Source organism: Seriola aureovittata, chromosome 1, assembly GCF_021018895.1.
Source record: "Seriola aureovittata isolate HTS-2021-v1 ecotype China chromosome 1, ASM2101889v1, whole genome shotgun sequence".
NCBI lineage: Eukaryota > Metazoa > Chordata > Actinopteri > Carangiformes > Carangidae > Seriola > Seriola aureovittata.
In genome coordinates this window covers 31,995,709-32,023,046 of record NC_079364.1, presented here as the reverse complement: position 1 = coordinate 32,023,046, position 27,338 = coordinate 31,995,709, and the positions used below count along the sequence as shown (strand labels likewise).

The following is a 27,338-nucleotide window of genomic DNA, read 5'->3' as shown; positions in this document are numbered from 1 at the left end:
TTAATTTGGTTGTGTTGAAACAGTGATTCTAAACAATTACAGGCCTATCTCAAAATTCATCATCATCAGTGTGTAGCATTAGGAACTGTTAAATCTCAATTTGTTTGAATTGCAAAAAGTGTCCCACAAGGCCCTATCCTGGGACCTGTTCTGTTTACTCTTTATATAAATGTTATTCTTTCTTCTGCAACTGGATATTCATTCTTTACGTGGATGATACTGTTTTGTATTGCATTACTGATACGGTAGAGTCTGCTATATAATCTTTCCGGTGCTGCTTTGCTGATTTACAAGTTGCACCCAATAACCACAAATTAGTTTTAAACACAGACAAAACGAAGTTTATGTTTTTTTCCCGAGCCAACATAGTAATTTGGATTACCTCATCATCACCACTACAAGTAGCACCAGTATTGAAAGAGTCATGGTTTGCAAATACCTTCACATTTGGACTGATGCGACTTTATCCTTCAAAAATCATGTATCAAATCTGGCGAGTAAATTAAGGCAAAAGATTAGATTTTTCTTTAGGAATAAATTCTGCTTCCCATTGCATTGCAGTGAGACTCTTGTTGAGGCAACTTTTTATCAGTTTTAGATCATGGTGACATCTTGTACAGGCTTCGGCTGCAACTCTGAAACCCCTTGATGCTGTCTACCACTCTGCTCTCAGGTTCATTACTGCTGATGCTTATAGCACTCATCATTGCACAGTATAAAAAGGATGGCTGGTCTTCTCTCTTTGAAAAGTGTGATTTGCATACATGTTTATTTATTTACGAGGCTCTTATTGTAAAACTGCCTTCATATATTGCTTCCATTCCAGTTTCATCCACTGCACCACATTAGACCAGGACTAATGACTGGCTAATGCTCCATGTCCCCAGAGATACTGAGCTTGGAAGAACTGCTTTTGGCTTCTTTGCACCTTCCACCTGGAACTCACTACAAAGCACTTTGAAAATTAATTTGCTGGTACCTTTTTGTCATTTTAAATCCTTTATCTCAAACCTTTTAACTTCTGTCTGTACCTGCTATAATTGATTTTGTTGTAACATTATTTATTAATTGTATTTATGTAATTTTTTAATTGATGTTCTTCTTTTATCTTGTATTTGTATAATTTCGTATCTGCTCAGCGTCATTGTAAATGAGGACGTCGCCCTCAATGATTTTCAAATTTAAATGAAAACATAATAGTTCTCATATTAATCCCTTTGATCATAAATACAACACTAGAAAAACTGTTCTGCACATACCCACCTTCTTCTTGTTCTGCTATAACTACCTCTCTTGTTGTGCACATAACTGCCTCTCTAGTAACTTCTAAGACTCTATCTTACATGTCCATGTAGGGAGTGATCCTTGGAAGCGTAATAATTTAATCTCATTTAGTTCACAGAGGAGATGGTGTATTAGTGTGTAATGGCTTAAATTAGACGATGTTCAGCCTCAGTCTGTTGTTAAGAACAACAGAGCACTGCAGGATGTCATTAAACAGAGCCAACTTGTTCTGTAACCTTCACTATGGGAGCTGTAACTATTAGAAAAGTCTGTTTAAAGCAGAGTTACAGGAAGACAGTATCTCAGTTTTAAAATGTTTGCCCTCAAGAAACAGACTTCTCCGAGCCTTGGCCCCCTGTAACTATCCTTATTACTAAACCTATTATTTAGGCAGTCAGCCAATAGCGTGGCCCATCAAACTGTCAATCATTATGAAGCAATTCACAGCAATCACATGGCAACATGTCCAAACACAACTACACGTCAGGTGCTATGAAGAGAGAGAGACCAGTGACAGGTGTGTTATCACTACAGCAGAGATGTCTCTAAGCATGGACACATTAAGCTGGCCAAAGGTTTCCTGTTGGGCCCCTATTGATCCCAGCACCACCAACCCCCCTGTGCTTTGTGAATGTGCTCTGTTGCCATGAGATGAGAATGAAATTCCAGAAGTAGATCTTGAGTTAAGATTGTTTCGTCAAATGGTCAAGAATGAACTGTCATGCTTCAAATAGTGGTCTTACAGCTGGGTTTTCCTGTAGGCCTTCTCTCAGACCAGGGCCATAGCTGGGATTTTAGAAATACTGAGGTGGAGGTTCCTTTCCTTTTTTCCTGATATTTTATTTAAGTTTATTAATTTAGCTCTTCACTGTTTTTTGTCAATTTTACTTCTCATCCAAAGGTCTACATTGTGTTTCAAAGTCTTTGCTACACTGCCTGGAATTTATTCTGGTGAATCCTAAAAGAAGTCAATCAAGCAGTTCATCACTAATGAACTCTGAGTTTTACCTGTAGGTTTTTTCTGTCAACCAGAAATCAAACCTAGCTGAAGGGGATTTAAAATAGCTCTCCATCTTCACCACTGTCAAGACTTTATCTATAGGTCCCCAGAGGGGAACTCTGTAATTGCTGAAATTTATAGTGACTGTAAATTTATTTTATTCATATGGCTAGTGCCAAAATGCTTGAATTATTAATATAAGGTCCTGCATTTAGCTCACTCCTGGTGTCCTATGAAGGGGGAATGACTCTCAATCTAATTTACTGATGCAGAATCCTCTGATTCTGTATGGTCTTTAATGCCTACTGCATCATTCATAGGAAGGGACAGACAGTAAGCTCAAACACAACAAGAGAATTTTTTCACATCTGACTATTTGAGATGTGTGAGATGCAAATGGATACAAAACAAATAAGGCATGACTTACATTGTCTGCGATATGTGCAGGGGGAGAATATCGCAGAGCTGCACTGGTTCCAAACTGAACCCACAGTAGAGGGTGCACAAATCGAGTGGTAGCGAAATGGTATTCTATATAAAGATGGACGGGCATTGGCGCCCCGACAAAAACCAATGTAACACAAGCTACACAAGCATAGTGTGCACCGAAATAATATGTGTGCTGCTGAGATTAAAGCTGCAGCTGCACACTAAACATTTCAACATCATGTCTTGACCAGGTAATCTCAGCATGTGAACCAGAAGTCTTCACCTTGTTCAGTAACAGATCATTCAAAAATGATTATTATAGAGTCTACAGCCATGCTAGCAGCTCTGCGGGGCTGCACTTAGTCACAGTGCTGCTTTGAGTGACATGCTATCATCAGCAAGCTAACATGCAGATCTTCAGCAGGTAATGTTTTTCATCGTCTTCCTCGGGAAGCGTAGCATGAGCAGAATGAGACATGAGCCGTTACATGGCTGGTGAAACTGTGCAGAGTAAATTAGGAGTATATCTGTTGCATTAGACATGCAGGTCGCGCTTTATGTTACGATACACTAATAAGATGTAAGAAGCCGTACAGTGTTAGCAAATTAGACAAAACTATGAATAATAAGTTCTTTATTAGACAGTAAATAAAAAGAGTTGTACCCTATTTATACACCATAGGCTATAAATCTAAATTAATTAGAGAAATTAGAAACCGCCTATAATTACCTATTAGATCCAAAATAAACGATGCTTAGACTCTGTTGCACCAAATTATACTCTAATTAGAGACCAAGAGCAGATCCTAATATACTTTTAGACACCATTTCACAAGATCATAGTGTAATGAGAAATAAAATACAATGTAATAGCAGATCCAAAATATGCTACAGTTAGACGCTATTCTACAAATGATGCTGTTGAATACTTCCATCATGGACCTATAGCTTCATTAGACAGCTGTAATTACAGGAATGTATTGCCATATTATATCAGGCATATATTCTTTGGCCTTTATTTAACATTGTTTCAATTTCTTATCCATCATTTATTGCTCATTAGTAAAAAATTGAACCATAAACCATAAATCAAAGCATATGGGACTTTTTGCGTCTGATTAGTGTCTAATTGATACAAAGTAAGGCTTCTTATGTCGTCTTAGTGTACTGTAAATAGAAGTGCAACCGATGTGCACACACAGGTGCAGCTGAGGCTCATGGGAGTGTCACTTTCACAGGTATTTGTTCAGAAATAAGTTCTAGACCATTTTGTATTTTGACATGATGTGAAGTGTCAGGTGATCACCAATGATTCCACTGATCAGTGAGAGGAACACGGATGTCTGCACCAAATTTCATGGCAATCCATACAATGTTTGTGTCAATATTTTACTCTGAACCAAAAATGTCGCCCTGACGGTGGTCCTAGAGGAAACGTCCTTGCGATAGATATCAAGATATTTCACTGAATCATTTAAAACTGTTCAATGGCATCTAACTTATATAAAATCGAACGTATCTGAAGAGCTCTACATTTAATGAAAATATCCACTCCATGAGGACTCTTGGAAGATGACTTGTCTGCAGTGCTGTGGAGTAGATGTACAGTGCACACCATCAAATCTGCATTCTGCCAGGCCCATGGAGTTCAAATAGCACACACACACACACACACACACACACAATTAGAAAAACCTTGTGAAAAAAGGCCAATATCTACTTTTTTTCCCCTTTTCTGTAGGACAGAAGACTCTCTGAGGATAATAAATGTCTTCAGAATGACCTGCAGTGATTTTTTTTAAAAGCTTTGCTTTATATATTTCTGAGACTGGAGGAAATCATGGAAGCAGAGGTCTTGAATCTAAAACCACTTATCACATGAAAGGCATAGTATGGTGTTATTCCTGTGTGTGATGTAGCCTACATGTGTGTCCATGTATGAGCCACTGTACAGGAGGGACTTTCCCTGTGTGGTGGAAGGTGTAGAGAGCCCTGCTGCTTCAAAGGCAGGCAGATGAGAAACACCACCCATAAAACTATTACCTTTACAGCCATATAGATCTGAGAAAACACAAGAAAGGAGAGAGAGTGTCTGCAGTGTGTAAATGTGTGTGTGAAGATTTTAGGAGGCAGGAGAAGCTGCTTGGGACAGTAAATCTGAGCAATCAAGACAGGAATAACACCATGGTATGAGAGGGATCTTTAGAAACAGGCATTTATCCTCTCAGCATCACATTATCATCGTCAAGATAAATCACTGCAGTCCCTCCTCGCCGAGGTGTGACAGTTATCCTTCCATTTAGCATTCCTCTCTCTCTCTCTCTCTGTGGGCGTGTGTGTGTGGGTGGGTGTGTGTGTGTGCGTGGCAGCTGCTTTATTTGGAAACACGCATTTACCAACACAAACATACTGTATATGAATGTGCGCACACATCAGACTGACATCCCACATGTCAGTGAATGGAGAACAACCCATCGCAGCTCTGAACCAGATGTTTGGCTTTCACTCATAAAACATCTTGAAAACTGCGGCTCCTTATCAGTGACTCCCTCTACACCAGTGTTTTATACTTAGAACATTACATATGACTCCCTAAAGATAATTAGTTTTGCAACTCCTTTCTCTTGCGGTTCAGCCTAAAAAGACCAATTGCAGTAAACATTGTGGTTCTAGGTCAAACCAGGAGCAGGAGTTGAAATATTGACGGAAAGAATCTTTTATGGTTTTTAATAAAGACAAAGCCTACAGCAGAGTTCAGAACAACAAAAACAACAGCAGCTGCAGTTGGTTTACACTTGTTCCCTTCTTGTGCTCAAAGCTGGAAAAACACCTGACTGTGACGCTGAGCTGAAGTAAGACCTCTACTGTCCGGCTCTTAGATCAGGGGGCCCCAACCCTTTTTGCACCATGGGCTGGTCACATTTCCGAGACAAGACAAATGTCTCACAGTCTGGTTGTGAAGATGGTGGTGGGGAGAATTTTCTCACCACACTGCAACAACTTCAATAGGCCTGTAATTACTGCACAAATAGTCTATATGATAATAATAATAATAGCCTATTATTGATGCATTGTTGTATTGCACCAATTAAAAAAAAAAGAAAAAAAGAAAGAGTAATTTCTCTTTCTGTGTGGCCCTGTAGCGAACGTACTGCGGCCCGGTACCGGTCCATGGCCCAGTGGTTGGGGATCACTGTTTTAGATGATAAGACTCTTGATAATCAGGGCAGTTCTGATGTTTGGAGGGTTAATTAAGGTTAAGGGGTGAGGGATTAGATACTGGGTCTGGATTAAATAAAATGCTAATTAATCCCAGCCTGAACCTGTATTGCAGGTATAACTGTATTAATTATTACTGTCATGTTGGAAACATGAAAACACGTACCCCAATGAGACCAAACATAAAGAAACCTCAAAGTGCTTCTTTTTGCATCAGTTTAAGAACAAATAAGCATCTACTCGCTTCTACCTGCATCTTGCCTTTATATACAGCAATACCATCTCTACACTTCACATTCAGTCTGAACTCAGACACCTTGAAACTGTTCTATCTGGACCCAGCTCTCATTATTCCCCTGCCTCTCTCTTCATCACCTCAGCCAGTATTTATACCAGCCCTTTGTCCCCCGTCATTTGACATCCCTAGTTCATCTGTTTTGGCTCCTACTGTTTCCACCTGTTCCTGATCCCTTTACCAGGACCTTTACCTTTAGCTGTACCTTTACCTGGACCAGCACCTTTACCTTTACCTCTTTGTTTGTCTGCTTGCCTGCCTGTTCATCTACCTGTAAGCCTCTTTTCTTAAGAAAACCAAATCATTGTATCATCCAGTCTCTGAGTCTTCATTTTTGGTCCTCCTTGCCTGCTCTTGCCTTTGTCTCTGTACCGACTGACCAAAAATGGACCCAGCAGACCTTTTTAGAGGATGAGCTGTTTGATCTTGTCTTTTTCCATCGTGTGCTGATATGAGGAGTGGGAGAAAAGCCAACCGTAAAGAAGAAACCGGCTCACAGGGAATTGTTCTTAACACCCCAGCTACCAACCAGTCTTCCAGACAGCTAACCTTCCGCCTGCAGCTCAGCCTGCGCTCCAGCTGAGCAGCTTCCTGTTAGATTGTGACCCTGAGAACCTTGAGCAGTCTCCTTTCCTTGGGACTCAGCTTGCTTTTGCTTTGAGGTATCTAGGGGTCGGAGCCCCTAGAAGGAAGCGTGGGTCTCGGTGTGGAGATGTCAATCTCCCAAGATGCCCGGCAACACAGAGCCTCTGCTGCCCAACCATAATGATCATGATGTAAGTTGTGGAGTTACAAGTGTCTTTTTTATATGAAATGTGTTGATGGACATATTGTTTGTGTAACTGAGAAGCAGTGGTGGAATTTTTGACATAAAATGTCGACGGCTTACTTAACTACACATTTGTGTTGTAGTTAGTAGCTCAGTTGTAGCTGTAATATATTTTTGTTTTCAATTCAAAATACTTCATCTAATCAGCTCCATCAGTTTCATTTAGGGTTCCCTTGGAGGGAAACCTGAAGGAACAGCCAAGCATTCTTGAGAGACGTCTTGTTTTCTGTCATTCCCAGACTCAGATGAGAAGATTGATATCTTTTTCATCTCTGAGCGTCCAGTACGTAGACAGCCCCAGGATGTGTTTATCTTAGCTTAGCACAAAAACCGATAGCAGCATCTAACAGTCCTCCTCTAAACCTCGGGGCCACTGTAACTTGGCCGTGCCTTTTTGAAGGCTCTCCAGTCTATCATTCAAAACCCAACAATTGAAGGTCTTACATGACTCTACACATGTACCTTGATTTGTAATGGTTACCACAATCTCCAGTCACATGGACCCACAGCCAGGGGATCAGTTCTCCCCAGCAGAAATAGAACAAAAGAGAGGATAAGGGGGTTTTATAATGTTTCCAGTCCCGTCACGCCAATAATCTGCCTCCAGCACATGAGAAAATCTCTCATGGTCATATTGGGGTTGTTTGCTTTCATACTGCGTTACACAGAAGACACCAGGGGTCTAAAGTTCTTTCATAAACAGAGTGAGAGATTGAAACCCCCCCCCCCCCCCCCCCCCCCCCAGCAGGACAGGAGAGGAAATGTGAGGAGGCTGCAGAAAAGCCATGTTCTGAACCCTGCTGAGCACACGTGCCAGAGTAAAAACAACCTGTACTGCCACACACACACACACACACACACACACACACACACACACACTCTAGTCCATGGGACCACATGCTCAAGCATACAGTATATGTAGCAGACATGACAGGCCGGGGGCAGCGGGTTTGTGGAAAGATGTTTCATTCTATTATAGATATTTGTAATATCTGATGACTCGCAGCCTTATAAGGTTATTTCTTAAGCTGTGAACTATCACAAAATCTTTTACAACGGCAAGAATAACATTTTACAGGAACAGGACATTTGAGCATTACTTATAGTAACTCAGTAAAGTTTATTTCTAAAGCACAGTCAAACACAGCTTAAGCTGAACCAGAGTGCTGTACAGAGAATATTAAAACCTAAATAAAAGTAAATGTGTAGAGGCTACAGTCCTCGCTGCAGTCGACCCCGGCTCGAGTCCGGCATCAGATGGCCCTTTACTGCATCTCATTCCCCCTCTCTCTGCCTCCCCATTTCCTGTCTCTCTACTGTGTGCTATCAAATTAAAGCCCAAAAAATATACATAAAAAAAAAAAAAGTTCTGATAATTTGTTTAGTAAAAAGTTACAGTTTGGGGCGTCCCGGTGGCTCACCTGTCACAGCGGGACATTTAGGGCTGAGGCAGGTGTTCGCCCAGGGCAGCATACAAGCTAGAACTGCTACTACTATGTCAGGCTATAACCATTAACACCGATTTTGTGCAATTATAATACTACATATTACTGCTGTATAATTTACACTGTTACATTAGTACAGAGGAAGCTTCGGTCCCAGATAGATGCATGATGTTGTAGTCTGAAGGGAGAAATGCTGTTGTTGTAAAGATAAAGTTAAAACCAAATATAATCTTTTCCATTCACATCTTTTCTGCTTCTTGAAAAGTTCTGCCAAAAACTAGAATTTTTATCTTTTCATTTCCTGTGACACTTGACAGTTAGTTTTCTGTTTGTTGTTCACTTCTACAGTAAACATTTTCCATCGTGATAACACTGGGGCCTCTGATGTAAATGTCAAGTTGCTAGATAGGATGTGGAATAAAGGACTAGCCAGATCACAGAGATATATTACACATTTAAAATACTAATTAATACACTTTAAAGTTGTCCAAAATGCTCTATTAGTAAAAAATCTATCAGTATCACCATTATGTGAGGGGTAAATTAGCAGAAAGGTCATGCTCTTATGTTTTTGTCTCACATGATTTATGTCATTATATAGAAGTATATAGACATTTGTTTAAGAAACTTCACCTAACCAGAGCCACTGTTGGTCATCTGTGGTTGTTCTGAGATGAAGTATTAGCCTCCATCAGGCATTAATATTGGGCAGAGTCCCAGCCAAACACACAGGTGCAGGCTACACTTAGGGCCTGGTTTACTAAAACAAATGTGCAAGCTGAGCTACTAACGTTGTGCACTGAGGATTGATTCAAATGTGCAACACGCGCTGTCCATTTAGTACATTTGCCTGAATGAATATGCCATATTTAGCACATGCATTGCGATTGAGCGAGCCTGAAAGTAATTTCAGTGATTGTGTCTGTATACAGTATAATACGTAGGAAAGAAGCTGCTAATCAGCCCAGTATTGCACACAGATGGCTGCTGTCATAGGCACTACGAAAGAGTACGTAGAGAACAAGTTTTTCTCACTTTGTGTTAATTTAACATTTTTGGAATGACAGAAAGAAAAATAATTTAGACCATCAGATTGAATTTTGTTTTTTGAATTTCATCCTGCTTTCCATTCAAACTCTCCATGGCCGAAACCATTAAAACAGGCAAAACCCTCATTTAAATACTGCTGCTTGCACCTACAGGACACCTTTGTTCAGGTGGTGCCACTGGTTAATGCAGCCAAAAAGATCATTCTGTTCAAGGTCCTTCTGCAATGAAATGTTGCAGAGAGACATCAGCAATCAATGTCTCTATGAAACTGAATTCTCTGGGCTGTAAATCTCTGCACCTTGTTTCCCTCAGTGGGCAGGTCTTTATGATTCTGAACAACACTGATGATTTAATGCTACTTCCACACTACGTTTTCATTTTAAAATGGCTTTTTAAAAAGAAAATGATCGTGGGTGTCTATGTCATTGTTTCTAAAGGTTTCAGTTTCTGTCTGTCCAGACGTCCAGAGTTTTCAAAATAAGACAGGTCCAGCAGAATTTCCAAAAGTCTCGTCTTAGCTGCTCGAAAACTCAACAGCGTGGACGTGAGGAGGAAGCGTAGCAAATGAGATGTTTTTTAAAACAAAAACATAGTAGTGTGGACGTAGCCTAAATCTTATGTTTAAATTCAAAACGGTCATGAGACTACAGCACAGAGTCCAAAGCAAACACAGCGTTCACAGCAGGAAAACACAGAGTTCCCAACAGACTGAAGCTGAGCTTCAGGAGACTTATCAGCTAAAACAACTAGTTCAAAATGTCCAGAAGCAGTTAGCGTCTGGCAGATATTCCAAGTTATTCTTCTCTGTAGTTTGTTCTTGGTTTCAAACTTTTTTTTTCTGTACTATGGAGCAAGGAATGATGGGAAAAGGGCTTGGCCTCTGTTCACTAAAAAGTTAGATGTTTTTTGTCCAAGAGACACACAATACTGCTGATAATACGGGTGACTGCAGAACAGAATGGAAAGTCACAAAACCAGGAACAGTTGTGGGCTTGGTATTCATTCAGTGTGTGGAATCTGAAGAAATCATTAAGGCCATCTGTTCAAAGCAAAACCAGTGAAATAAATAAAATAAAAAATGTGTTTATTAATGTTTATGCTCCAGTTGTGGGAGTCTTCCAGTCAGATCAGTCTTTCCAGATGTTTTATATGAAGTGGTTGAGAAACAGTGAAGGACATTTATTTATTGGTGGAGAGTTGAACTGGACCGAGCCTCACGCCTGCTTCTCACTGAGGCTCATGAGCTGTGTGATGTCTGAAAATTTCATAATAATACACTTGGACACATATTAAAGATAACTGACTGTCTGTGGCCAGGCATGATTGTTTATATTGTTTTAAACATAATTTCTCAGTCCTTTGGGCTTTTCTCATCCTTTATTTGTAACAGCTTCTGTCTTTATAAAAGAAAGTCCAATTGTGCTTATGGACTTACTGGTGGATAAAAACCTCAAAGAAGCTTTTTGTATTTCTTTGGAAACTCCAGGACTCAGCTGAGGTCCTCAGGAGACCAGCATCATAGTGAGACACGACACTGAGAAAAAGTCTGTTTTAACCAACCTGCTGGGTGTTTGAACGTAGGAGGCTTTGGCCAGGTCCCACTTTCAAAATACAGCCCAGATCCCATCACACTTTGTCTTTGGTGTGGAGCGTTACAGTGGACAGAGGAGGTTGATTCACTGCTTACATCTGACACTGGGCAGGTGCTGCCTGACTACAGTGCAATCTGTGAGTGCTTCAGTTTTTACAGTCATCTGATTAAACGTAAGCACCGAGAGGAGCTGGTCTCCCTCAGGTTTAACAGCAGACTGATGTAGAGCTGGAAGCATATTTCTCCTGTGGGGAAGCTCCTGGAAAAGGTGCTCTATCTATTGACTTCTGCGACAGCGACGTCTGCCGCTGAGCTACAGGAGGCCAGTAGCTACCTTACAGGCTAACGTGGGGAACACAGTGCCTGCGTGGCGTGTGCGTGGAGGCTGACCAGATGAATCTTCGCTGCCTTGCTGCTGCTGCAGCTTTATCTCTCTACATAGAGTTTACAGGTTACTGGGATGTTAGATTTATTTTCATTATAAAACAATTTCTAATTCATTAATAATCACTAGATCATGCCATGCAACCATAACATCAGGTCAGCAGTGTGTCTGCTCTAACCCGTTAACGTGTGGCGAAATGAAAATCAACACGTTCTGCAGCCGCCACGCATCCACTGTGTTCCCGGCGTAAGAAAGGTAACCTACAGTTTGTGTCACTGCTCTGCACTGATACGAAGCTCCTCTATAACGTGTTGACAACCAGACTGAGCAAAGTGATGGAACATGTGACTCCTTGTGACCAGACCTACTGAGAACCTGACTGGTTGATTTCTGATGACATGACTTTGACTCAAGAGATGTGTGAACAGTTTGGCCTCAAAGTGGGAATCACGACCACTGATCAGGAAAAAGCTTTTGAAGGTGTTCAGCATGAATATTTATGGCTCACGTTGAGTGCCTTTGATATTTGTCCTGGTTTTATTAACAAAGTTAGGGTTTTGTATCGTGACATTCAGGCTGTGCTTAAAGCGAATGGTGGTGTGAGCGCTCCTGTTCACATCCAAAGCAGGGTGAGACGAGGCTCTGCCCTCTCTGGCATCTGGAATTCTCTAGCAACTGAGCCTTTGTTGCACAAATTTAGATTCAATTACAGGGTCTGACTAGTCCAGGTGATAAATCACATCACACAGATCATTTGGTCACACAACAACTGGGAAAATGCTCATGAAAATGAGTAGTGTAGTGTATGAGCAGAAGAAACAGACTGGAGGAAACTGTGGAGGATGATGATGTTTTTGTGTTTGTAAAAACATAGATTTGAATTATTACAGAGTGATTAAGGGTCTGCAATGAGTTTTCTGTGTTGTGGATAATGAGCTCATCTTCGTGTACTGAGATGACTTGGATTGTGTGAATATTGTTTTACTGACTGTGTTAGTTTGCAGTCTGTTTATTATTGTTGTTTTGTAACATCTTTAATTTTTAATCGAGTATCGTTAAAACTCAAAAAAAAAAAAAAAATTTCCCACACACATAAATGGGTTGTAAAGTGGTGGAGAAGTCAGAGATGACTCCCAGTGTAACAGCCTGCTGTTTTAAAACAGTCTGAAGGTCAGCACGTTCACCAATCACTGCACGCTGCATCCCACTCTGTTCATCAAAGGCTCTTTCCACCCAGTCTGGGGCTCGGTTTAAGTGCACCACTTGGAGTGGGGAGTTGGAGGTGGGTGGTGGTGGTGGTGGTGGTGGGGTAGAGGTTGTATTTTTCAGTATCAGTGTCAAACAACTGAGAGAAGAGCAAGTTTGAGGAGCAACATGTTGTTGATTTCCACCTGAAATGTCAGTTTGGCGTTTTGAGTGTTTCAGCTGGGATTTGGTCTGATGCCTCTACACAGTTACACACAACAGCCTGCAAGACTCAGCTCCACACAGTTACACACAGCAGCCTGCAAGACTCAGCTCCACACAGTTACACACAGCAGCCTGCAAGACTCAGCTCCATACAGTTACACACAGCAGCCTGCAAGACTCAGCTCCACTCAGCTCCACGCAGTTACACACAGCAGCCTGCAAGACTCAGCTCCACTCAGCTCCACACAGTTACACACAGCAGCCTGCAAGACTCAGCTCCACACAGTTACACACAGCAGCCTGCAAGACTCAGCTCCACACAGTTACACACAGCAGCCTGCAAGACTCAGCTCCACTCAGCTCCACACAGTTACACACAGCAGCCTGCAAGACTCAGCTCCACTCAGCTCCACACAGTTACACACAGCAGCCTGCAAGACTCAGCTCCACTCAGCTCCACACAGTTACACACAGCAGCCTGCAAGACTCAGCTCCACTCAGCTCCACACAGTTACACACAGCAGCCTGCAAGACTTGTCTGGTGGTCTAACAACACAAAGGGAGGAAAGTTGGTGCATGTTCAAACAGTTCCTGCCGTGCTGCCAGCGTGACGTTTAGTGAAGACCTTAAGTTTATGAACAAAAAACTGCAAAACTAAAGGTGCAAATTCCAATTTCCCTCAATTCCAGCATGTGAGCATCAGGCAAGCTGAACTTACATGATGGACATGATAAACATTACACCTGCTAAACATTAGGCCTGCACGATATGAGGAAAATCTGTAATCTGATGATGCGATTTACAATAAATAAACAAATATTGAAGTGGCGTGTACAGTTTTGCTGAGTGAAGCTGAATTAAGAACAGAGACAAAGGTCACTATCGGTCATCCCCTCCGTCCTCCCTCTGCTGCAGGTAACGCTGCTAGGGTGGGGCTTGTTCATAACGGTTCACTATTAGCTTAACGTTAGCGTGCTGCGCTCGTGTAAAGCAAACCACGGCGGATGGGAGAAGTTGAAAATGTAGCGGTGGTGTGATGAAGGACACTAATTGTCTTTTAACTCAGAACGGTTGTGATCACACTCTGCTATGTGTGTGTGTGTGTGTGTGTGTGAGGCTGCAGCCTGTCACCAAAACGTGGTAGTTTTCTTCCAGTTCATTTGTTTCATGCGCTGAGCCTTGAAAACCGTGACTGCCTGGAGCATGTAAATAAAAAGAGTTTTTCTAATTCATGGCGTTTCAGTCAGTATGTTGCGATGTGTTTATTGCAACATGTTCATATCACGATGACAATGAAAATATTATTTATCAGTCAGCACCACTAAACACCTGTATGCTACCATTGTTATTGTGACCTTATTACCATGACAGTCACAACTATCTTTACATTTACTCAAACACAGCCACTACCCATAGACTGTAAATAAAGATGGATGTAGCCTCTGTGATGTCAGCCACAGGTTTCTGAATAGTGGTTTTAAAGCTCAGAGTGGGCTGCTCCACTGTCGCCATCTTGACAGTGCCTGACTCCGCCCTTAACTCCCAGCTAATCCACTTAGGTGAATGGCGGTTCATGGCAAGCATACTCTCACCCACTTGTCACTCAAAGCGGGCCACACCCTCAATTCTAAATAACTTTAAATCTTAATAAAATGTAAACAGGTGAGTTATATAAACAGGTGTCATGACGGAGGAAATTAGCTTTAGAGACCAAAACTGTTTTTGTACCAGGCTGTAAACATGTTTATTTCTGCTGTAAAGTTGGACATTTTAACATGGGAGTCTATGGGGAGTGACTCACTGTTGAAGCCAGACTCTAGTGGTCGTTAGAGGAACTGCAGGTTTTAGCACTTGTTGGTACTACCACTGCTAAGGATCAGAGACTCACTTTCAGCCTCTACTTTTATCCTCCTTACATTTTATTTATGATGAGTGTCACAGCCTTACACTGCATCAACATGGCTGATGACTCCGACTCTTATTGCTCTATTGATCCAGCCTAATTCTGACCTGCCAGCACTCTGTGCCTGCATGATGGTCATAAATGATGAAATACCACCATTACATACACATGCAGTGACAATACAGGAAATAAGTGAAGGGCACAGTAGCTGGATGTGGGGGTAAAAACCCCAAACAAATGAGCAACTTGTTTAGTTTTTTTAGTTTTTGTTTCTTTTTTCAACTTCAAGTAAAAAAAAAAAAAAAAGGCCAAATGTGTCCAACTGTGACTTTGTATCAAGGACAGTCATTTAGTACATTTGTTGACAGTCAGTCAATCCATCAGTACTGTAGTGATAATAACATACTATCAGAAACCGGATTGATAGCAGCTTAAATAGGAAGGTAACATGGTAAAGCGTTGGAATGTGGAGTGTTGAACTTGAACTCCTCTCTGAACCTTGGCAGAGAAGGGAAAGAGCGAGGAAAGGTGGAGAGAGACGGCGAGGTTGAGAGAAGATAGAGCTGTTTTTGATGGCTTCATCACTCTCAAATGTTCCCTTAATCACAGACAGTGAAGCCTGCAGAACGGCAGAGTCACAGAGAAAACAGGAGAGATTCGTCACCCCGCTCTTTTGAAGCATTAGTCATTCTCCTTTTGCTTCTCCATCATCCTGTGAACCTTCATTAAGTGATTCAGGCGGTGAAGTGAAAGCGAACGAGCCTGCAGTCAGTGGCCATGTGCAGAGCTGAATGAAAGGCTAGACATGATCGTTTAAAGGCCACCTCTTCCTGCATGCATGTCCTATAGGAGACAATGACTGCCGCTGGCTCAAAGAGTGGCGGATAAAACTGTTTGTTACATGGAGATACTTTGAATCAGTACAACCGTCCGATACTGTGGTGGACCTGATCAGACCCTCACACATAGCAAACACTGACACTGCTAACTAGGGATGCGTACCAAAACCAGGTATTAAACGGACTACGTACATTTTTAAAGACCACACTATTGATAATAGTTCTGCTCTCGGTATTGGAAAACAGATTCCTTTTTCCTAAGTTCTCCTTTTCATGTAAAAGCTGAATCATGAATGACCTCTGGAAACACCCTGTGAAAGTCCGCCACATACAGACGGAGAAATGTACAGTTTTCGACCGACTAGCTCGTAGCTCATCCGAGTTTTGTTAATTAAAGTTAACTAAATTATACGAACATGGATTAATGATGAAGGGTGACCGTTATCCAGCTGATTGTTCTGGGGGTGTTCTTAAATTCAGTGTGAAATGGACAGAGCTTCATCTGAACTGTTCAGAATTTCTGGTTCAGGTTCAGGTCACTCAGAGCAGGTGGGGGTTACAGATGTGGGGGCTGCTGGTGAACTACTGCACAGTAAGAATACTTTCAATGAAAAAGTCCTGTAGTAAATCATTGTATATAACATTTGTTTTAAATTTCCATCATTGCAAAATCAGTCTATATTAGTGATCTGTTCAATACAAGGTTGTTGAAGTTTGTTTCTCAAGAATGTTATTGAGTACATGTGATGAAATAAAGGAATTTAGATTCTGTTTTTAACTTTAGTTTTTTTTTCCTCTTACAAAATAACAAAAAGTACCAATAATAGAATCGATCAATAAGAGAACCTTTAAAGTACCGGATCGATAATCAGTTGTCTGTAATTAAAAAGCAGTCAGGTGTCTATATGAGGAACAAAACATCAATAAATAAAAGAAAAATAGACACATTTCTGTAAATATGAAAATATGTAGGAAATGTCACCAAGTAGCTTTGGTCAGTCAGGATCTTAGGTTTTACTAAACATTACATCAGTCCTGAACCACGAATCTTATATTTATTAAGTGGACAATATCACTTAATAGACACACACACACACACACACACACACACCCTGCTGTACTTGAAAGTTCAAAGCAGTGACCAGCGGGGGATCCTCAGAGGCAGAGCTCATGTTTACAACTCGTTCAGGTCTCTCAGGTCCTGATAATTGATTTCCCTGCTGTAACCTTCACATCTATGTCAGAGGCGTCACGTTAATGACTCCATTCACCTGACAGGACGCACGTAGAGAGCCAAAGACAAAGAAAACTGTCAGGAAATCACAGCAGAGGCTGTCACGATGCACTCACTGCAGGCCTGACAAGAACAGTTCTGGGATCATGTTTTAAATAAAGAGGGGTGTCAGTCACATCTGACGAAATAATACAAACAATAAGGCAAATAGCAGGTAGCAATGCAACATATGACTCCGGTATTCCAAAAACAAACAGACCACAAATCAAGACAGTTTGCAATATTCAACAAAGCGTTCAAGCAACGTTGGTGTGTACGTGAGTGTGTGACTCGTTCCACACTCTAATGCGGCTTTCAGAAAGAGCGCGGCAACAGCACCAATGAGCTCTGAAACCCATTATTTCTAAATGCTGGCTGTTTCAGCAGTCAAAGTTCAATCTAGTTGAACTTTGGAAGATTGTGGCTGTTAAATGTTAAATGGCAGTGATGTAATTCTGACATTCTTTATAAAGTCTTTAGAGTACTACAGTAAAACATATACACAACTTAAAGGATTTTTTAAGAAAAAGGTCTTTGTTATTATTATTACTATTATTATTATTATTATTATTATTTATAATCTCATATTTTTTCAGTTTTAAAATAGGATAGCAACCAAACAATGTAATATTACAAGCTGCAAGAATGAGCAAAGTCAAGTATGAATTTACAGCCGATATTAATATGGTCATTTCATTCTCCCTGCACTGAATATCATGTGGTGTGCAAACTGACAGTGTGGTTCAGTATCAGCTTTAGAGAACACCTGAAAAAACATGTAAATGGTAAATGGAGAAAACATACTTAGCAGTTTTGCAAATTGTACCCTTCATTTAGAAAAAAACCTGGTTGTTTCCAAATGCAAATGCATACGACCAAGCAAATACTGAAGTTCGATTTGAGTCAGAAAGTGACTGATAAACATCTCAAGCTTGCTTTTTGCAATTTTGACACAACCATATTTATGGTTACTTTTTATGGGCACAACCAAGTGCAACCCTATGAAAGTCTTCCAGGAGATACCTTCCTGTTTATCCCTATATCAAAGCACTTAAACATGTAGTTTCTCTGCCCTTTCTATGACAACCAATTTTTCACTCCACCTTCCAGTGTGGCTGTTCGGAACAGCTATACACTTCTGAATCCCATCTCACTGGGGGCTTCTTCAATGTGTCATGGCAAGGACGCCCGCATGGCTTCTCATATCACTGCTATGCAGACGACACCCAACTACACCTGCGGCTCCCAACAGACGACCGCAGCCTCTCGCTGACATATCCACATGGATGAAGGAACACCAGCTTCAACTAAACCTCTCTAAGACTGAACTCTTAGTCATCCCGACAAATCAGTCTCTCCATCACGATATTATCAAAACCGCCCCTTCATCTCTCACCCCAACTGAGGTCACGAGAAATCTGGGTGTCCTGTTTGATGACCAGCTCTCCTTCTCTGATCTGAGAAGGATCTCTAACATCCCAGGTCGTGTCTCTTTGCTCTATACAACAACAGAAAGATCAGGCCTTACCTGTATCAGTACATGACCCACGTGTTGGTCCAGGCCATGGTTATCTCTCACCTTGACAATTGCAATGCCCTTCTGGTAGACCTTCCTTCACACTCAGTGAAACCCTCACAGATGGTCCAGAATGCAGCAGCCAGGCTGGTCTTTGATCAGCGTGAAAGGGCACATGTCACTCTGCTACTCACTGACCTCCACTGGGTACCCATGGTCGCTCAAATCAAAAGTCACTGATGCTGCCTTCAGAGTGGTGTCTGGGTCTGCTCCATCTACTTGAACTCAATCATTCAGCCTTATTCTCCTTGTCGGCCACTGTGTTCCTCTAATGAATGTGGTCTGTCATCACCATCCCTGCACACAAGACAGTCTCAGACTACACTGTTCTGGTCTGTGGTTCTCTGATGGTGGAACAGGCTACCAGATGCTATCAGAGGACAAGCGTCCCTCTCTATCTTCATGAATCTGTTGAAGACTCATCACTTCAGAGAGACCTCCTCTCCTAACACCTCTAACACCCTCACATGTCTAACTAGCACTTACTATGAAACCAAGGTTTCCTACTGCACTGAATTTAGTGATGTCCCTGACATCTACGCAATAACTATAGAAATGAGCTGATGGTAACAAGGACTGTTCAGTTTGTATGCCTTCCTGTCATAGTAGATGGAGGGGTCATGTCTGTATGGTGTTACTGATGATGGTCTAGAATAACATCCTACAATGATCCAGTAGTTAGTTAGTTATTAAGTTAGATGCCTACAATCAAAACGATGCAATGATTACTGTTTAAATTCATTTGACTGTATGTATGACAGAAAACTCCAGTCAACATGTTTGATCCTAATAATCAATTATGGAATTAGAGAACATTTATTTTCATGAATAGGACTGAGAGAGAGAGAGAGAGAGAGAGAGAGCTATGGAGTTATCTGTCAGTGGACACACCATTAAATCTACTGTGGTGAGATGGGATCATTCTCTTAAGTTCAGTGGATGTGACACAAGAACTTGACCACGCTCCACTGATTCCCACATTAACAGCAAAAGGTATCAACACTTACGATAGCTGGTCAGCACATTTCCAGCTGCTTGCTAAGTAGTGTCAAATTCCTAAAGTACGTCAATATCAATATAAAATAAAAATGAAGAGTGTATTTATACCTGATGTCTGCCTCACAGTAACTCATCACACTGACTCCCACCGGGACCATTGTGTCCACACAGAGCTCGCTGCTGTGGCACGAAACCAGGAGGGAGGGAGGGTAGAGGGCATCGCCTGGGAATCTCCCAACCTGATATTTTTAAAATTTTTGATTTAGATTTGATATATTTGGCAGCCAGGGCAGGCTTTCTGCAAACAGGAATGTATTTTATTTTATTTACACCCCAGCAAAAGGGCACTTTTCTGTCTACAGAGGGCAGTTTGTGGTCTATTTATGCATGCGTCAGAGTTCAGGTTCTTTGTGGTTTGAAGCTTACATCCAGTGTAGCAGTCCAGACTTCTATTCACATGATGCATTTGTCTTTTCAGCCTTTTGTACTGAAAATGATATTTACCACGATACCTTATGGACAGACAGAGAATGAAAAGAATGCGAAAAGGCACATGAATTGACACAACTTATATCTCCAAAAAAAAAAAAAAAAAAGCAAGAAGACAAGGCATGTAAAAGGAAAATGTACTGCGATGTTTGGCTGCGCTTCAATCAGCCCCGGAGCGACTCACAAGTATCTTTATGTTGCATGAGCTGTTTTTTCTGCTCAGCTTTCTGCTCTGATTCCCTCAGTCAGCTGTCGCATGTCTATCTCTGTACTACAACGAGGTGTGAGAACTGTACTCACATGCTTCATTGATCAACTACACACACACACACACACACACACACACACACACAGCAGTGTGTATTTGCATCAGCAGTTGCCTGATTGAAAACCTGGAGCTTGTTTCAGTCTCTGATATTGAAAGACAAAATTCATTTCCTTCTTCCATCATCTGTCTTTTACCTTTCTAACATCATACATCTCATCACAAAGTGAGTATGTGCTCTAATGTGGTTTGAATGAAACGCTGCTGCAGTAACTAGCTACACACACATCAGGCCTTTTTGCTTGCTGTAGAAGCAACTCAGCGTTTCCCAGCTTGAAAGTATTAAACACTACAACATTACCCATTCAAAAAACTGCTGCTAAAGTTGGATCAAAAATGAGGCAATTGATCGCACACAACAACAGTTGTTTTTCCATGCACATTAGAGAGGCCATAACTGAGAGTCTGGTGCACTCAGCAGCTCTTCTTATTATGTAGAATGGAACAGAATGCAGTTTTAACACAAACAGATTGTGTGTTGTGTGTGTTGTTAATGGGGAAATGACAACATTTCTTGCTGCCGAAAAATAAGCAAAAATCAATTTAAGAACATTTGGTAAAAGGCTTGCTCCGTGTACGTTTTAATAGTTTTGTTTACTGCATCAAATCCAAAGTGGCAGAAACAAGAAAACGTTTTTCAGACAAAGAGCAGAAAACGAAAAAAACAAACGAGTTTTCTGCTGTGTTCTAGTTTCTGACACTTCGACTTGTATTTTGGTTTCTTTGTCTCATTAAAAATACAAGTCGTTTTTTTGTTGCTGCCACTTTTGATTTCATTCAATAAACAATCGTATGAAAAAGTAGTTGGGCCGATTAATCAACACATTCACCTCATTGATGCACCACAAATACAGAAAACACAGCAAATACATGAAGATAACAGTCACATAGAAGAAAATGGACCGACTTAAAAGTATAAAGCCAACATCCGTACTAAATCCATACTATCAGAACAACGTATTCAAAATACTACAACAAAAATAAAAACTATTATCTTATTTTCAATCATCATGTAGTGATAGTGTCTCCTAGAAATTCCTGTTGTGTTAACTTGCTGTGTTCCTGCGTTTCCTGCTTTATTTATACTGTGTTGTCAAATTGGTGAAGATGTTGAGCCACTGTAAACGCAATCAAACAAACCTAATGTACAGAATGAACGATAAAACCTCAAGCAAAAGTCAAATGACATGATGACTATGATAAATTGAACACAATTTTTTGTTTCTATAAAATCTACAAAACAAGAATAAAATCCTCACGGCTATTTTGTTCCAATGTGTGAAACTAAGCTTCTCTTACCGTGATGATACATTAACTTTTAACAGTTTAAAGGAAAAAGTAATCCAGAGATTAGCTATCAGTAGGTTAAATGTCAGAGATTTATATTCCTGCAGTTTGGGAGAACACGAGTTAATTGAAGAGGCGGTAGCAGAGAGGACTGACAGAGAGAGAGAGCACACAGAGAGGACAGAGGAGAAAACACGAAGGGGAAATCCAATAAAACGAGAAGAAATCCAATGAAAGACAATGTGGTGGAGAGAAACAACAGAAATTGAGGGTTTATGTGTTAATTCAGCCAGTAAATGTCACGAAAATACCAAGACACAAGAATCCAGCTAACTTTGATTGCACCGTGCCTTTATCAGCCCCTGGAGCAGGCAGTGTGGTCAGAAAAATACACTTCACACACGTATATAGTACTGGTGTGAAATGTCAGTGGCGTGAGGGCAATCGCACCTCATTAAACTCTTCCTGCTGAATCTTTCTTCCATTGTTTCTTTCACTGTGTGAGAGACAGAGAATCAGTTCAGAATCGGAGATTGAAGGAAAATGAAAATGAGCAATAATTATATTGGGCCAAGTTAAATGTCAGGTACTGTAGGACCCTCGTTTTCTATAAATTACTTTAGCATTAAACAGGTTATACTGAGACTTATTGATCATCATACGAAAGTGAGTCATCACAGCACCAGGTGCAGCCAAATAACAGAAATAATAATAGAGCAAAAAGAAGCAGTTCTGCTTAATGTCAAGCAGGACGGTGAAGATGAGTCAGTGAAGTTAATCCTCATCTTGTTGGCAGAGGCACTGAGTCGACCCTGTCACCAAACTCAGTGTTCAATTCAGCAGAAATTTGGATTCATTTCAATGATGCTTGTTCATTTTTTCTTTCCATTATATCGGCGTGTACCTGCTACATTATGGTTAAGGTTAGTAACACAGCAGATAACTGCACATTATCCACTCAAAAATTCGAGATCGCCATCATTTCCATGATGGCTGCCATTTCTGGCAAAGAAATGTCAATTTAGTACACTGTTAAAATAAAACTTTAACCTTCATTTTACATATTAAAAGTCCTGCTGAATTAGAACCATCACAATGAGGGACAGGCCAAAAGCATAAAAATTGTTTTAATCACCTAAAATTATATTTAATTGACATTAACAATTGTGAATTTCCTCATAATTATCATTTAAATCAGTTCAGTGGGTAAAAACTCAAAAACACTCTGTGGTAAAAATTGTGTTTCCTATGCCAGAAATGGCGGCCATCTTATAAAATGGCTCAAGTGGCTAATGTGATTTTTTTTAAATCAATTACATGGTGGTTATACATGTAGGTGGCCAAAATGAGTTCACTTCACAGGGTGTCTGGCTCCCCTCCAGATACATCGTGTATAACCACCTCTTACCTAAAAGCAGCCACAGCTACATATCATTCCACACCCTGCAGGGTGAGACTTTTGCTCCCAGACTTTAGCTTTTAAGGCAATGCCTCCTTCCATGTAATTTAAGTATATTTGTGAAACTCCACCAAGCCTGTGGAGAAGCGCTGACTTTGTTCTCCCCGGTGTGTCCTGTTCATCCCCTCTGTGTTTGTGTGGCATCGTTAGCGGCCACAGGGTGATGGTAAACGTTTTATCTCTCTGCTCTAATCTACCCACAATTAAACTCACAACTCTAACAACTGTCTCATTTTCTCTGTGTTTTACCCAGTTAACATATTTTTTTTTCCTTTTATTTTTTACATATTTTACTAATCACACTTTTACACTGTATTTTTGTTTTATTGTCCTTCATTATTCTACATGTGATTTATTTCACACCTGTTGTCACGTATGTAATTTAATCGACACCTTGTTTTTTACACCTTCCATTTCTCTCTGTCTTTTATCAATCCTACATTTTATTTAATAAATGTGACATGCTATGCAAATATTAGGTATTATTATTATTATCATCGTTATTATTTATTGCTTATTGTGCACTTATACACACACAAACAGCTAGCCTGTGTAGTGTCTTTAAATGTCCATGAGTCATTAACACACAATAAACAAGCAACATGAGATGATGTTTTAACCTCTAAATATCATCTTCATGATTTAAAACCCATCGGCACAAAGGTAAATAGTAGAAATACAGCATTCAGGCACTCCAGTCATCTACCTGGAGTGAGTGTTTGCATTCATCAAAAGTTTAAGAGCTCAGTCAAACTGACACTGTGGATACGTACAAAGCCAGAAACACTGACATGCACTCTTTTCATCAGATTCATAAATCTGTACAAACGCCTCGTACATCCATCTGTTTTCCACTGCTTATCTGGGTTACAAGTCCTTTGAAATAAATGAGGGAAGTGCAGTGTTTTTTCATGCTGTGTTGTTGTCTGCCTGAACAGGGTCTGGGTCAGGGTCAGAGTCTCGGGGATAGGTTGAGGAGCTCAGAGTTTAGAGTAGCATCACTTTTTCTTTGCAGAGAAAAGAGCTAGTTGAGGTTTTCCAGGCCTTCTGGATGTGAAAGTATTCCAGGCATAGCCAGCTGGGAGACGTCCTAGTACAGATGCAGAGCGTGGATGAATTAAATATAACATCTGACCTGGGGAGGCCTTGGGATCTCCCATGAGGATGCAGGAGCATGTTGCCTGGCAGGACGTCTGGGTTATCTTGCTTGGCCTGCTGTCGCCATGTATCAGACTACATGTACGGTGGGAATTTAAAAATCTGACCAAAAGAGTGTGCGTCCTTGTTTCTACCTTTGTGTATATATAAATTGGAACCTACAGTTTTATGCATCTGGTTCTTGGTCTTTTTATAGGATGATAATGTGAGGTGAAAATACTCCAAAATAAAAGCACCGATTGAGACTCTGTCAGATTCCACAACAATGACACCATCAGTTGACACAGATCACACACACACTTGACACTTCATGAGGCTGTGTGAAGCTCTCCTCTATGGCTAGTCTCAGCTTAATGAGCTATATGTTACTTTAGCAGCAGACAGTGCTCTCAGACTCATCCATGTATGTGTATGTGAATATATGTGTAAGCTCACTGACCCACATGAAATGCTGGAGTAGAAAACCTGAATGCAGCACGCTCCCTCCTTAGGTAAGGGCTCAATACCTCGCTGTGATTCATGTGCGCTGTCTGTGCCAGGGACAGCTACAGCGTACACACAAGCACACAAGCAACAAAAAGCAAATGTACGAGTCAGAAATACAGCCAACCAGAGTTGGATAAAACCCTCTTTGTCCGCTGTTTACCCTGCTGCCATTTTCTAGTTGGACATCTGTGGTCTTAACCTGGAGTTTATACATGTGCTCTGTACAGCTGCAAGGAACCACAGCAACTCAACCCTCCAGCTCAGCCAGTCTGATTCAACTCAATAGAAACTCCATGACAATTGCACTCTAAATTTTTCCTGTCTGTTTTGACATTTGAAGGCCTCCATCCCACATCACTGCTGTACCTAATGCATGATGAAGGCTTAGTGATGAGTTTTTACCACTTTTCAGTTTTCACAAGACAAGGTCATAACCTAGTACATGTCTGGACCTCTGGTCAAATCCTGATTTTATAACTGTGACATCATCCGACAAAAGACTGAGCTGTGATTTCAGCTGTATTTACTGTAAGATGATCACTCAGAGAGAAAGTTAGAAGAGACACAATATCTTTCTTATTTAGTCTCTCACAGTAGACTGCGGCTCGACACACACTCGTTTACACTAGTTTGCGTCTTTGTCTTCACGTTACCAGTATCCAGGCATCTTCCCTTCATCCTCTTCTTACAACCAGACATCATTTAATTCAAATGTTATTTCTGGAAATATTGTCGTCTTTGTTTGGTACAATCTAAGATAGATAACGACCATTAATGTAATGCTGATTAATGGTTAATAGAACACCTGTAGAGCAGAGTGATACATGCAGTTAAAAGCCCCAGTGTTGTTGTACTCTACATCAGCACTCACGGAATGACTCTCATCCAATCAAATCACTTGGTCGGAACTAACTGTTGTATAATCCAGATTAAGGGGCTGGCCCCACTGTTGTGATCCACCCAAAAACAGTGACAGTGTGTTCAGTAAAATATCCTGAGTAACTGAGATGTTGCTGATGAGTTCTTCCAGTGAACGTTTTCAATGCAAAAAAAAACTGCAACAAATTTCGATTCACAGGATGTCTAAAAGAGTTCTGCAGATAGAATCCTCTGTATGACCAGGTACCATCAGGGGTGTGTGAGAAAATATGCTTCTTTGTGAGCTGGGAGAACTTAACCTTAAATATTGATGCTGTGTTAGTGATCATTATTCAAGCGTTGTCAGTTCATCTCAGTTTGGAGCAGTATTCTTTGCTTGGCAAAGAATACTGCATGTTTCAAATAGAGAATTTCCATGCAGATTTTATGGAGTTGATAAATATTGCATCAGTGTTTCCTCGAGCTCGAATGTCTCTGTTCATCTACCTGTCTCTGTGCCTCCAGCTGTGCTCAGCAGGGTTAAAGCTCTTCAGCCAGGAAGCAAACCTGTGGAGACAATCCTCAGGTGCCACAAAACTGGGCCAGCCCTCTCTCTCTCTCTCTCTCTCTCACACACACACATACACACATACACACACACACACACACACACACACACACACACACACACACACACACACACACACACACACACACACAGAGTATCACTAGCCTGGTATCACAGTCTAATTGGATCTACCTATCCATGCTAGTCACTAGCACAAGAAAGGGTTGGACGAAGAAGACAAAACATAATTCCTCTGGCCACAGTGTGAAGACATGAAAAATAAATAAATTCATTAAGATATAAACATTCTTAGGGTGTATTGTTCATCATCTGGCAAGGGAACAACAGGCAGAAATAGCCTGAGCTGCAATTGCTATGGAGACGAAGCCAGTCAGACGTGTGAATCAGCTGATTCAAAAACATTTCTAAAGAAGAGGAAGAATTAGCATCAACTTGCTGTAACAGTGCACAGAACTGAATTTTAAGACCAGCGATAGAATGTTTCTTATGAAAATGCAACTTGGGAGTTGTAGTTCTATTAGTCATAACATACTCAGACTAATTGCTAAGATATGGAATCACTGCAACATCTCTAGAAACACTGTAGGTGCAATGTGTAGACACCAAGTAGTCAGACAATCAGACATGTTGGTAGGAAACACTTTATTAATATTTATTTATATTAATAATTATTAAACTGAAAGTGAAAGTTGTATAAATTCTATATGCTTCTATAGGTTTTCTCAGACACGTGACTTGACTGTTCTGCCAGGCTTTGGGAAGGCTATATATTTATAGCATATAGTCTACAATATAAGCATACATAGATAAACATACATATTTGTATGGGCTAGACATGTATGTCACATATGAAATTGTTCCAATCTCTAATGGGTTTCACATATATTTTTTAAATATATGATTTTATTTTATATATACATATATTTCATATATTATATTTGCGTATCTCTGATTGTCATATTATTGCTGGTCAAGCTGACTGTTCACTTCAGGCCAGAACGACCCTCGGGCCACTGGGAAATGTTGATGCAGATAATGAACAGAATCTTTTACAAACACGCTTTAATGTACCCATCTGCTATTACATGACCTTTAGTCTTGTAATACAGTAGAAATGGTCTGGGGAGAAACCATAAATATCTGGATTATGCAGGTATGTA

General features: G+C 40.7%; 1 protein-coding gene across 3 annotated transcripts in view; it reads right to left on the bottom strand.

Annotated features, from left to right (window-relative positions):
• cemip (cell migration inducing hyaluronidase 1) overlaps positions 1–27,338 on the bottom strand; it is a 188,722-nt gene that overhangs the window by 121,664 nt on the left and 39,720 nt on the right. The window lies entirely within an intron of this gene.